This window comes from Dipodomys spectabilis, unplaced genomic scaffold, assembly GCF_019054845.1.
Source record: "Dipodomys spectabilis isolate Male_0828 unplaced genomic scaffold, ASM1905484v1 ptg000093l, whole genome shotgun sequence".
Classification (NCBI taxonomy): domain Eukaryota; kingdom Metazoa; phylum Chordata; class Mammalia; order Rodentia; family Heteromyidae; genus Dipodomys; species Dipodomys spectabilis.
This window is the reverse complement of record NW_024870770.1, coordinates 544219-558964: the sequence shown is the minus strand read 5'-3', so window position 1 is coordinate 558964 and position 14746 is coordinate 544219. Positions and strand designations below refer to the sequence as shown.

At 34.5% G+C, this 14746-nt stretch overlaps 1 non-coding gene across 1 annotated transcript; it reads left to right on the top strand.

Moving 5' to 3' along the window:
* The first annotated feature begins 3422 nt into the window (after positions 1 to 3422).
* On the top strand, positions 3423 to 3529 carry LOC122112317. The gene has a single exon (XR_006148197.1). It is a non-coding gene; the product is annotated as a U6 spliceosomal RNA (small nuclear RNA).
* Positions 3530 to 14746: the final 11217 nt, after the last annotated feature.

Sequence of the window (14746 nt, the reverse complement as noted above, 5' to 3'; positions counted from 1 at the left end):
ATATATTTTTTTGTAAATGTCCTGTGCACAGGGTTTACAGTTACATAAATAAGGTAATGAGTACATTTCTTACTGAGCATTTTTATCCTCTCCTTGTTTTTTCCCATACCGTCCCTTCCCTCCACATCCCCCAACCCTTCTCTCCACCCCCCCGCATCTGATAGAGTGTCTTGTACATCTCATTGTTACAATGGGTCAACCTGTATCCTTTCTTTGTATCTTAAATGAAGAAATACTGGCTTGATTTATGCTGATTCTACTTGTGTAGATACACCTAAAATCACTCGCCACGTCCAAGAGTATATAAATCATATGCACATCACCTTTTTTCATTTTGTTATAATTGTGTTCTACACATTTATTGACAGGTTACAAATTATTCTCAAATTTTAATGCATTAAAATACTTTCTTTTTTTCTTATTTTCTTAGCTAGGAAATCAGTAAGACCTCAGTAAGTATTCCTCACATAGGACTTTTCAAATGGGTTGGTGAAATGTTGAGCTGAGCTCCCATCTTCTGAGGACTCACATTTTTGCTTGGGAATTGATGCTGGCTGTTGGAAAAGAGCTCAAGGAAGAATGTCATTTAAAGCCTTATAACTTTATTCTGTACCAGGGTATTTTCTTGCTACTTTGGTTGTTGAGAGTGTCTACAAGAACAAGCATTCCCTGGGGAGCAGGGAGATGCCACATGAGGTTTTCTTACTGAGATTTCTGAGTGACTTGCTATCACTTGTACTGCATTTTGCAAATCGAATCTGTCAAAACCGTTTTAAGAAATAAGAGGAGTGGTAAATGAACTTTTAGAGATAAATACTTCTTCAACATATTTAGTTCCAAGCATTCTGTCTAAGGCATATTCAACAACTAATGAAACTTGTGTAGTCTGTAGCTATGTGTCCTTCTCCATGTGTGCATGTATACATGTGTATATGTATGTGTGTATTTTTGTGTATAGTAACATGCATGTCTAGATATATAAGGGCATATACACACATATATTCATATACAAATAAATATACATATATAAATATATGTGCATATATATCAGTTGTTCAGTGATTTAATGTATAGTTCCCAGCATATTACCATTCTCACAAAGTGTACATGATAAACTGCTCTGAGGATATTTGTTGTATGATAGCCATCTTTTGTACTCACTTCCCCCATTAACCTTGTTTTTCATCCCTGAATATCTTCGGTCTACTTTCCATAGGTTAGCATTGTTTTCATTATATGTATTCACTGATAATAGAAGAAAAAGTTCGTTTGTAAAAGAAAAAGAACTTTTAGGTCAGAGGTTAAAAGTATCCTAACATCTCAATGATTCCTATGAGATAAAATTTGTAATAGTAGTAAAAGTGAAAAGGAATTCCTAGATCTGTTGTTTTGCCATTTAGAATAAGAAAGAATAATATCACGTCACTGTAATAACTCTTAAAGAATGCAAGGGTAACTGATGGTCCCTATCATGTTTCCAAAACACCAGTGGATTCTGAAGGGTAATAGTAGACCAGCAGAAATTCTAAGTACCAGACATGGAGCATGAAAGAAAAAGAGAGGAAATAAGAGACTGAAAGAGAAAGAGAAATATCACAATACTGAAAGTGCATAACAGATATAAAAGAGCTGTATGAGAATATTCATACTGCTATCTTTAGACTCTACATGTACATTTGGAGGTATTTGATGTATGATAACCCAATAAAAATAAAAATGATTCAGAAGAAATTATAAATGCAAAAACAATCTTCAAAGAAGCAAACTCTCAGAAATATTTCATCACTTTGAAAAGGATAAAGGGGCTGAAGTTAGTAGTATGACAATTCACAAAGACATAAAAAGTTATTAATATATTTAATTATATAACCCAAAGAAGAAAGCAATTATTGTTTAGATGAGTTTTTAAAACACAGTCTCTCAGGTTTTGGGAAGGTGGCTCAGTGGTAGAGTGCCTGCCTTGCATGCACTGGGTTTGATTCCTCAGCATAACATAAGCAGAAAAAGATGGAAGTGTGTTGTGGCTCAAGTGGTAGCGCTAGCCTGGAGCTGAGGGAGAGCACCTAGGACCCAGAGTTCAAGCCCCATGACCAGAAAAATCAAAATATAAAACAAAACAAAACACAATCTCTCACTTTTGTGGCCTCACCTCTGTAATACCACTGCTTCAGCCTAGGTCTAAGGTTTTAGGTGTGGATATTTATCAACACTCCTGATTCAGACTCTACTTAATCATTTATAAATAAATATTTTGTTCTTAATTTTCCTCTTTGTAAATTCACATGCCCTATAAAAAATGGTTTGGCCATCCCAGTAACCTTCTCAATGTACCTCCTAATGACGACTTTCAAAAAGTTGTATTATATTACAAGGAAAACAATGCTACAAACAAGGAAAACCAATAACAAAATATTAATGATTAAAATAAAAACTAAAATAATTATCAGTGTTTTCAGTATTTGAAGGGTATTACCTATTAGATTTTACTATTTTCTCATATCCCTGTACTTTTAAAATGGGCTAAGATTATGATATTCAACAAGTGGTTTTTAGGTTATGAGTAATCTTTAAAGTTACCCACTAAGATTACTATTTATGGCTCATCTAATCATTTGTATATGGCTTATATCATCAATTGTTCCTCGCTAACATATAAAATAAGGAAGCCAGGGGCTGGGAAGGTAGCTCAGTGGTAGAGCGCTTGCCTTGCATGCTTGAGGCTCTGGGTTCGATTCCTCAGCACCACATAAGCAAAAAGAAAAAAGCCGGAAGTGGTGCTGTAGCTCAAGTGGTAGAGCGCTATCCTGGAGCTGTAGAGCTGACGGAGAGCGCCCAGGCCCATAGTTCAGGCCCCACGACCGGACCCAAAAAAAATTAAAAAACATAAAATAAAATAAGGAAGCCCTATAGTTTTAACAGAAACTGTATAGTTAACAAAGTCTTAACTCTTTATTCTGCTCCTTTACACAAAGACTTGGCAACTTCTCATTAGTAATGTTCCTATAAACTCTGAAATATACATACATAGTAGCATATGTTTGTTACCATAAATCTTAAATACTTTATCGAAAAGTTTTATTACCTGCCAAACAGCCCTTGTTTTAGTATATATAAGCAATTTCCCAAAATTAAATATATTTAAACCATTAAAACTTTTAACAAAACTTAACACTTGCTGCAGTGTTCATTATGACAGGAGCCTTGTATAGAATAATTGAATTCCTCCTCCTACACATCTCTTGAACAACAAATAATTGGAATTATTTTGTTTTTGACATGTCAATCTTGACTTTATTCTTAAATGTGTGCTCATGTAAGAAGTACGTGGCTCTAAAATTTCATGAAAATTCTTTTAAACTTACTTTTTGTTGAATTATCTAGTTTAAGAAAATCAATCACACTTTATATATAATACATGTTCTATGTTCCATTCAGCATCACGTACTCTAACATTGAAACCATACAGAGAAGATTTGAATGGCCCATGTGCAAGGATGGCAGGCAAATTCCTGTACCATTTTTTACTTTTACAACAACTGATGCTGGAGTGGATGTGGCCACAAGTTAACTGAACTGCACTCTTGGTGGAAGTGTCAACTTGTTCAACCACTTTGGAAAGTAGTATGGAGGTTCCTCAAAAGACTTCACATATAACTCCCCTATGACACAGCAATCCCACTTTTGGGCATTTACCCAAAAGATCACAAACAAGACGGTACTAAAACTACCATCACAATTATATTTATTGCAACATTGTTTAAGATAGCTAAGATATAGGACCAACCCCGATGCCCCTCATCAGATAAATAGATCAAGAAAATGTGCTATTTATAGCAATGAAATTCTATGCCCCCAAGAGAAAGTATGGCATCGCCCAATTTGTTAGAAAATGGAAAGACTTGGAAAAAATTATTAAGTGATGTAAGCCAAGTCCAAAGAAACATAGGTCACAGGGTTTCCCTAATTTGTAATAACTAATATATCTGGGATAAGCAGAAAAGTTCAAAATCTATGCACATATGACCAGATAAGATGTTGTTAAGGGTAATGAACCCCCAAATAGGAACACAACTGTTTTTTTTTTCTTTCTTGCTATTGTTCTAACGTACTTATAACAGGCTATGTGATTTTTTTTGTTTCTTTATATGTTCCTCCCCCATGCTATAACCCCTGTTTTCACTGTATTTGAATTTGGTGTGCCCACCTCTTGTATATACGCTCCTGTAATAGGGGGAGGGGAAGGAAAAAACCAAAATGATGAAATAGGGATTCAGATTGACCCATTGTAACAATGAGATGCACAAGACACTATGTTGAAAACTGAACTTTACAATTTAGGCAGGGGAAGGGGGGAGGGGAGTGTACTTGTAGAGGTGGGAGGGAAGGGATGGTAGAGGGAAAATAAAGGAGGAGGTAACAACGCTTGTTAGAAAATGTACTCATTACTTGCTCATGTAAATGTGACCTCTCTGTACAGTATTTTTAAAATAAAAAACATATGAAAATGTTCTGAGATGAAAGAGTTTATTTCCTTTATTTTACTCATATAATATGGCTAACAAAGAAATTAATGGAAAACACTGATATGAAGGTATTTTGAATGAATGTGTTTGTGTGCACGTGCACGTGTTCTCATGCACTTGCATGTATGTTGGTGTGCTCACAGTTTGAAAAAATGGCTTCAAAGTCTTGCTAGGCCTGCTCTCTAGATTGGTGAGCTACTATATGAGCTACATCTCCATTCCTGGCCCTTTGCTAACATTAAAATTTTTGAAAAATAATATCATGAATTTATTTTGTCCTGATTGCCTTCCACTTTTATGCACAGATCTCTGGCTCCTGAGTAAATATGCCAAGTAATTAGGATTACAGGTGTGACCAACCAGCACAAGGCTTTCAGAATAATTTTAAAAGTGGAAGAAAGTTTACTTCACGGGGCCTGTTTTATCATCTCCTACTTTTAAAGCATTTTGAAGTGATTGTGATTTTTTTTCATTTTTTGGATTCTTAAGAAAGTAAGTGATGATATTTAAAGTTTAGTACTTTTTAAAATGGAACTTGGAAAAATGGGACAGAATATATTTGTCTCTCTTATAAGCTCAGCTCTGTGCATGATAACCCAATGTCACCAGCACTGTCTGTGTTGAAGACAAAATGTAACAGAAAGCAATCACCATGGGCAATAATTGCTATGGTATTATTTCTTGGACAATATGAGCATTGAATAGACAGTGTAAGAGAATGGAGAGATTTTACCTACCTTTTGTGTATTGCTGAAAGACTTTTGGAAACTTTGACTCATTTCCTTCCTCACAGTGTGTGCTTGGGCCATGCACTTACTGCCTTTAATTACAATTTTTCCCAACACTAAAATGGCAATAACATTAGCATTATAGAAAATGTTATCTTAAGAATTAAGGAAAATAAAACTTGTGAAATACTTAACATAAACTTACATGAATGAGTTTTGAGTTTAGCCAGCAGTTTTTTTTAATACTAAAAAGAATGCGATAAGTATTACAGAAATCATTGCATATAGTGAGCAAACAGAAGTAATGTTATCTATTGACCATGTTCTTCTTCCAAGGAAGCCAGGTGGATTATTTCTCATGCTGTAAATCAAACTTTTTATCTTATGTCTTGATAGTGTAAAAATATCAGGACAAAATAATGAAGGAATGTTGTAGACTGAGGTGAAGTCCATATGAAAATGTGCAAAACTGATAAAACATAAAAGTATCTGAGCATTATATTGTGTTTTACACCATTTAAGTTACATTGCATATTTAAGAAAAACCTAGAAGAATGGATTTTGTTTTTGATGTCCTATCATAGGTCCTTGGATGAACTCTTTCCTCATTCCTGTAAAAACATCATCAGATGAGGGGAACTATATTATTTTTTGTTTGCTTCTGTACGTTTATTCTTCATTTGAAATCTGAACTACATAAGACTGAAAGAAAACAAAGAAATTAGACACGCAGTCTTTGGAATGAACAATCAATGTGAAATAAATAAAATGCATACAACCTTGTAAAAGGTCTGACTAAAGAGAGTCATATAGTCTCAAGCATAAACAGAAAATGATTAAGCAATATCATGTTATTTAAAATGGAAAATGTTAGGAGTTGCTTAATATTGTTCCTTTCTAATACCTTGAATTAATTATTAATTTTGTATAGAAAGATTAAAGATGAGATTAAAAATAAACTTGATTAAAAGTGGATAAAAGTTCTGAATAGACATGCTCTCCTTAAAGCCCTGAAAATTTCCAGTGGGTTTACAAAGTTCTTTAATACCACTTCTATGCTTGTTTAATTCTTTTTGAGCAGAAGTCATTAGAGAAATATAATTCAAAATTACTATGATACTATTTCATAATTACTGTAACTTTTATCAAAAAATCAAAGGAATTGGGTGTGGTCGTAAAGGCTTTTAATTCCAAGCATATAGGAGGTTGTATTTAAGTCTAAGGCCAGTCTGGAGTAGTGAAGATAATAAAAACCTGCCCTTTATTACCTTTTAATAAAGGTAATAATGCTAAGAGTGTAGAGAAAAGGAAATTTTCTACACACTTAAACAAAATGCATGTTAGTATTCTCCTTGTAGATAGTAATATGCAGCTTTCTAAAGAACTCCAAAGTTGAAATATCATCTGCCCCAACAATCATGTGATTATTTCTCTATGAGTAACTCAAATATATCTGCAGTTCATTGTATTCATCATTCACAACAGCAGCCAAGATATAAATCAAAGTTCAGTGTTCAACTACAGACTAATAAAGCAACTGAGGTACATGAACAAATATCTTTTTCTGTTTCATCCTTAAAATAGCAAGAGACTTCTCCCATTAGCCACAACTTACAATGACCTGAACGATGTATTCTAAATGAAAATAATATTGTCTTCTGATCTTTGTAAACACACACACACACACAGAAACACACACACACACACACACACACACACACACACACACATAACCCAACATCAAACATTAAGAGAGAAATTTTTAAAAAGCAAAGCAACGTGGAATTGCTGGGGCATTTAGGTCACAATGTAGAAGATAGTAGATATACAGGATGAACCAGTATAGAGTTGTAATGTACAACATGAGGATACAGGAGACAACACTGGCCTTACATGGTTTCCCTTATTTTTAATATCTAGTATATGTCTGAGCCAAGCAGGAAAGGTCAGATAAGGTGATGTTAGGGAAATGAACCCTAAGATATGTATTCAATTTTTTTTCTTTCATGCGATTGTTTCAAACACATTTATAAGACTATTTATGTTGCTTTGTATGTCCCTCCCCCACAGTATAACCCCTGCTTTCACTGTATTTGATGTCGGTATAATTTTTGGAGGGGAAGGGGAAAAACAAATCGTTTAAATAGGGAAACAGGTGGACCCATTGCAACAATGAAATGTACAAGTCGTTATGTCGAAAACGAACTTTACAATTTTGGTGGGGGGGGGAGGGGGAGGTTTGGGTGCGGGGGCGGGGAGAGGATCAGAAGGGATGGGAAGGAGAAACAAAGGAGGAGGCTACAATGCTTGATAAGAAATGTACTCATTATCTTGTCCATGTAATTGTAACCTCTCTGTACAGTATTTTCACAATAAAAAAAAAAAAGAATGAAGCTAAGTAAGTAGGAGTTGTTCTTCTGAGTAGGGGTTGCTCTTTTTGTTGTGCTTCCTTCAGTAATGGATAAGATAAACATAATTCTTTAAATATACCTTCCTGTTTGCAGAAATAATAACAAACACTATACCAATAATGTTGCATGCTCAATATAGAACAAAATGTCAAATTAAAATACATGATATTATCCTTGGTGTAAACTAATTATTGTAAATAAAGGAAACCATGGGACTGATGTTTCTTTGTCTAGTTTACTTCACTTAATATGATTTTTTCCAAGATCTTCCATTTCCTTAAAAATGAGGTGGTACCTTTCTTTCTGATGAAAACATAGTATTGCATGTATGTATATCTCTCTGGTGTGTGTGTGTGTGTGTGTGTGTGTGTGTGTGTGTGTTTCACTTTCTTAATCCATTTATTTAGTGAGGGGCATCTGGGTTGATTCCATATCTTAACTAGGGTAAATACTACTGTGATAAAACATAATTGGGCTGGTAGCTTTAGTGTGGCCTTGTTTGTGGTCACTAGGGTAAATGCCCAGAAGTGGGATTACTGGGTAATAGGGGAACATCATTGTGTACATCAAGGATAATATTAATAGTTGAGCAGAATAGCTCAATAGCTATGTACATATGACTCTATAAGGTGATTCAAAGTTAAATCAACACTTGTTGATTTAACTTTTTGTTCTTAATATACTACGTGGTTTGTTTTTATCCTTTTGTGTTTTCCCCACATATAATTAATCGCCTGAAGACACTGTATGTTAATCTGACCCCCAGGTATTGTAAATATGTTGATCTGAACTTGGAAATGGAAAGAGTAAAAACAGAATGGTGAAACAAAGGACAAAGGAGTAACCTATGCAACTGTGATACTCGCAAGACAATATGTTGGAAATAATCTTGGGGGGGCATTGGGAGGGAAGAGGGAAAATTGGAGAAGGGGTAACAAGTTAGAAAAGAAATGAATTCCTTACCTTACTTATGTAAGTATAACCCCTCTGTACTTTTCCTTAACTTATGTAAGTATAACCCCTCTGTACTTTTCCTTAACAATATAATTTAAATAAAAAATAAAATATATGAGAGCAGCAATACAGGAGATAGCAGAGGGGGGAAATACTGTAGTATAGTGCAGTAAAACAGCTGTGGAGACCAGAAATTTTACTTTTACATAGGAAGTAATAAACTAGCACACAGATTTTCAGCCTCATGACAGTCATTAAAAAGGGAAAACAAAATGCACAATCAGCAAACCAATAGAGATAAAATAGAAAACTAAACAAGTTGAATGGATGACTTGGACCAAGAATAACAAATGACACAATTAGGTAACAAATAACAACCTGGTAAGTTTAAAAAATATTACCAATAATTCTATTAAATGTTGTGTACATCACAATTTGTTAGCACTATAATTCAAATCACAGTTAAATAATATATCATTATTATAATGTTATTTATTTTTGATTTCTTAATATAGAATGTTTAATATAAAATTTTAATTTTAGCAGCTATAGAAAAGAAGAAAGTGTAATTAATTTTAATGATATATTTCATGAATTGTAAAATTGAGAAACGTTAGAATTTAAACAAATAATTTATCATTATTGCCTTACTTCTGTGAATTAATGTAATAATTCAAAGTGTATTCTACACTTAACACTCATCTTAACATCAAATAATCAATTATTGCACAAGACTCTGTTTTAGGTGGAAGGATTCAGCACAGTGATAAAATTCACACCACACAATACACGAGGGAATGCACACCACACAATACACGAGGGAATGACCCCTCTCATCTAGTTTAAGTTGTGGAAATTTGATTTCTACATGAATGTTAAATTCCTGTCTAGGTGACATCTAAACAAGTATATAGAATTATATGCATGAGGAGTACTTCAGATGATACTTAAAAGTCATATTCATTAATTAAATTTTTATTATTTTGTACCAAATAAATATTTATAGAGAGACTGAATTTCTGAGTGGATGATGGTGTATGTGGGCCAGATTATGTACGTTGAGGCTTATTTTATATTCCTGATACTGTTTCTACAGTTATATTTAATTTTCCATAACTGGGTTAAGTTATTATATTGGATATATGAAAGTAATTCTTTGCCATTAATCCTTTGCCAGTTGTTTAATACTAATATAATTTATCCATGTGTTAGAAGTAATGGAAATAACAACAGATATAAGCAAGATAAATCAGTCTGAGGTAGAAAAGTATTTTCACCTTTATTTTGATAGCTGGTCCTCTTTTACACTACAAAACATTCTTGGGAAAATGTGCTCCAGGCTGGCCAAAACTGCAGAATATTATGGTTTGAACTATCATAAGAGAAGGAAGGATGGGGAACCTCCCTTCCAAAAGTCTGCTCCCAGAGATGTGATCTGCTTTATGGTGGTTACTTGAAAATGAACATTTTTCAGAGTCAACCTTGAAAAGGCATCTTGATAGACAATTTCTGTAAGTGGATTACTACAGACTTGTTCATGGCTTTGTTCAGACTTGTTCAAAGATGCCAGATTGCCTCATTTTGAGACAATTTAACAGGAATTTAGTCACCTGTTTTTTGTTTCTTTCAGGGAAAAACCAATTTACTCTAAGCCAGGGAATCACTGGGGCCCAGAAAAGCTCCTACAAAACACACACACACACACACACACACACACACACACACACACACACACACACACACACACAAATCAAACAATCAACCAAACAAAAATATCCAGTTATTACAGCCAGTCAGGGTTGCTATCATAGCCTACTTGAAGTCAGGCAAAAAAAAAGAAGCTGAGAGTTATTTAGCTGATAACCAATATATTTTTTATGAGGCAGACTGAAATGAGACTCCAGAGAGAGGGTCAGGAAGACTGACCAGAGAGACTAAAATTGGTCACACAAATATTGGAAAATAAAATCCTTTGCAAAACAAATACATCATAGTAAGCCTGCGCATATAAGAACAAGACAGCAGACCAAATTCCAGAAATGCACATTTTCTTAGAGGTCAGCTTAATGAATTAGCAATGGAAATATTTGAATTCTTAAATATTTGACCACATGTGGAAGAAGGCTGAAGAGAAAGAAAATGCCATCACTCTGTTAGGAGGTCCAACATCATATTAGTAAGTAATCAAGCACAGATTTGTAATAAAAAGAGTTAATAATTATTCCAAATGAGGGCTTCATTTGTTTTGATCTAACAGTTCTTGATTTAGGTGCTGGAAATTACCATACAATTGATCCAGTCCCATAGCTGAGTTAATACTGACCGCAGTATTCCCACATGAAGGAAAAGAGAAAATTTACAAATGTCTGATGAAATGAGTAGAGGGTGAAATGTTCTAATAATGATATCTGAGGTTTAGAAACAGGTGATGAGGTGGATTTTCTTTTCTAAAAATCCCTCATTTTTAGCCTGGTGCCAGTGGCTCACAGCTGTAATCCTACCTACTCAGGAAGCTAAGGTCTGAGGACGACCGTTCAAAGCCAACCTGGGCAGGAATGTTCCTGAGACTCTTATCTCCATTTAACCACCAGAAAACCAGAAGTGGCACTGTGGCTCAAGAGGTGGAGCACTCACCTTGACTTGAAGAGCTTAGGGACAGTGTCCAAGCCCATACTTCAAGCCCCTCAACCAACAACAAAAATCTCCCTTTTCTGGGATCTTTTCCTAACATTCAACAAAGAAGCCATTTTATCAAGCACTACATTTAAGTCCTATTCTAGCTACTGCAAATAGAATGATTTGGTATCCTATGACAAATGGTTCATATTTGTGGAAACAAATACCAGCAGTGGTAACTTTCTTTCCAGTCCTTGAACTCTGGGCCTGGGCCCTGAACATGGTTATGCTGGTAGCTTTCATTTGAGCTTGTTTGTTATTTATTAGATTACTGCCAATGAGGGTAATTACTGGGTGTACAGGGAGATCTATGTTTATTCTTTTCAGGAAACTCCTTACTGTATTCCACAGTGGTTGAACAAGTTTAGTTTCCCACCAACAGTGTAATAGAGTTCCCAATTGGCTACATCCATGCCAGCATTTTCTATTGCTAGTTTTCTTGATAATGGGCATTCTAATTGGGATGAGATAGAATCTGTCTTGTTTACTTGTAGATTTGTGGGCACCTTCTGGATACCATGAATGAATCCGTGAAATCTATATTTCTCGGAGTCTGCATTCCTTTATCTTTGCCCTTAGTATAATTTTCCCAAGCCTTTCATTTTCCTTAATATTGGTGAAAAGTCATCCTTTCTGATGGGTGAATAGAATTCCAGTGTGTGTGTGTGTGTGTGGTGTGTGTGTGTGTGTGTGTGTGTAAGATGATTATAGGCCCATGAGTTCATTTCTATGTCTTCTGTTTCATGTGTACTTTTGTAATTCCATATTAAATTTGGATTGCTTTCTTTACTGCATTGAAGAATATTGTTAGGATTTGGATAAATATCGCATGGTCAATTGTTTGGGGCAGTATTGGAGTTTTTGCCACTTTAATTCTTCCAACCAGGAACGTTGAAAGATTTTCCATATCCTTGAATCTCCTTCAATTTCCCTTTTTAGATTTTAATGTTTTCACAGTAGAGTTCCTTCACATTTTTAGTTAAATTAATTACTTCCTAGTTTTGTTGTTGTTTTGTTTTGTTTAGATTAGATTTTATTTTAAGGCTAATACATATGAGGTTGTATTTTGGATTTCAGGTTGGTTCTTCCCATTGTTGGTAACACAGAAAAAGGACTGATTCTTGGTGGGTGTTATTACCGAGCTACATAGCTGAAGGTTAGCATCACCTTTACTAACTTCAGGGAGGAAGCTATAAGAACTTTTAAATAGAGGATCATTTCATCTGTAAAAAGGGATAGTTTTACTTCTTCCCTATTTGTATCCCCCCTTTTTTTTCTCTTTCCAATTGCTCTTTCTAGAAAGTCCGCTACCATTTTGAAGAGTTGTAGAGAGTGGACATCCTTGTCTCATTCATGATTTTAATGTCTTAATGCTTCCACTGTTAGGTAAATGCTAATTATCTCTATCATAACCATACTCTGTATTATATTGAGGAGTGTTCCATGCATTCCTAGCTTCTCAGGCTTTTTTAATCATAAAGGGGTATTGGAGGTTTTTAAAAGCTATTTCTATATCCATATAGATGATCATGTGTTTCTCACCCCTGCTTCTGCTGATGGTTTATGCTATGGTTATTGACAAGAATATTGAATCAAATTGTATCCTAGGATGAATCTTATTTGATCATAACATATGGTTTTTTTGTTAGTTACTGAAATTGGCTGGTGAGAATTTTATTAAGAAGTTCTGTATTAATGCTTATCAAAGAATTCTCTTTCTTTGGTGAGTCCCTATGTGATTTGGGGAAGTGTCTAATTCTATCTTCATAGAATGTGTTTGATAATTCCATTTCCCTTTCCATTCCATTGAAGAGTTAGACCTGCGTATTGTAAGTTCTTTGCAGGCCTTAATTTCATGGTAAATTCATTGAGTCCTAGCCTTTTCTGGAATGGGAAGTGGTTTATTGACATTTAATTTTCATTACTTCTTATGTTTTACTTCTTGCTTCAGATTCAGTATAGGAAAGCATCAATTTCTCCAGGATTATCCAGATTATTGGCATAAGGTTTTCAAAGTACTCTGTTATAACATTCTCAATTTTGCTTATATCTGTTGTGTTGTCTCATTTTTGTCTCTAATTTTCTCTATTTGAGTGAGTCCTCTTATTTTTTTATTATGAAAGTGATATACAGAGGGGTTGTTACAGTTACATAACTAATGAGTACATTTTTTTGTGTTAACCCTTCCCCATTTTTTCCTGCTTCCCCCAACCCTGACATCCCACTCCTCCAAAGTTGTAAAGTTCATTTCTAACATAGTGTTAGAATCAGGTTAACATGTATAAGAAAAAGGGTACAGAAATAAAAAAAGGGAATATAAAGAATAACCCAAAGGGAAAAAACTAAATAGAAATAACCAAAAACAGCTCACTATACAAACATCTTGTATCCATTTCTTGAAGCTCATTTCGATAAGCATCATTTTATATGGTGATATGCATATTGCTTTTGAGCTATTGTGACTATTGTAGACATATTCTAGTGTTTCCAAAGGATTGAAAATCGGTGGACTATGATTCTTTGGGTCTTGCTTGTTTGACTTATTATATTTTCGAAGTGATTCCATTTCCTTACAAATGGGGCAATGCCATTCATTCTGATGGAAGCATAGAGTTTTGTTGTGAACATATATGACATTTTCTTGATCCCTCATTGCTGGCTCATAGGGGAGCTCTATTGAGGAATCTCCATACTTCTTTACAGAGTATTTGAACAAGTTGATATTTCCAACAATACTGTAGTAATGTTCCTTTTTGGCCACATCCCCACCATCCCAGCATCTGTTAATTTTAGTTCTCTTCATAATGGTCACTCTAACTGAGGTGAGGTGGAAGCCCAATGTTGCTTTGATTCGCACTTCTTTTATGGCCAGAAATGTTGCATATTTCTTCATGCGTCTATTGGTCATGCATATTTCTTCTTCAGAGAAGTCTCTCTTTACATCTTTAGCCCACTTATTAAAAGTGTTGTTATTTCTTTGAGGATTTGTTTTTATTTGGGGGGGAGTTAACTTTCAGGGCTCTAAATATATTTGAGATATGAGGCCATAGTGTGTTGCAGAGCAAGTAAAGATCTTCTCCCAATCTGCTGGCTTTTTTATTTACTTATCTATATAAGTTCTCTTCTTAGTCAGATTTGCTACGGTTGTGTCAAGTCTGTTAATCTATTTGAAAAACCAACGCTTTTTGAAAATTCTTTCTATGTTTTATTTTGTCTTTATTTATTTATTTCTGGTTTTTTAAAACTTGTTTCCGTCTACTGCTTTGGGTTAGGGCTTGCTCCTGTTTTCAAGCAGTTTGAGGTACATAATTAAAATATTTGTTTGAGATTTCCCAAATTGCTTGATGCAGGCACTCAGAGCTATAAATTTTCCTCTAAGTACTGCATTTCTTGTGTCCCAGAGAAGCTAGTATTTTGTGTGTTCATTTTTGTTGAATTCCAGAAACTTTCAGTT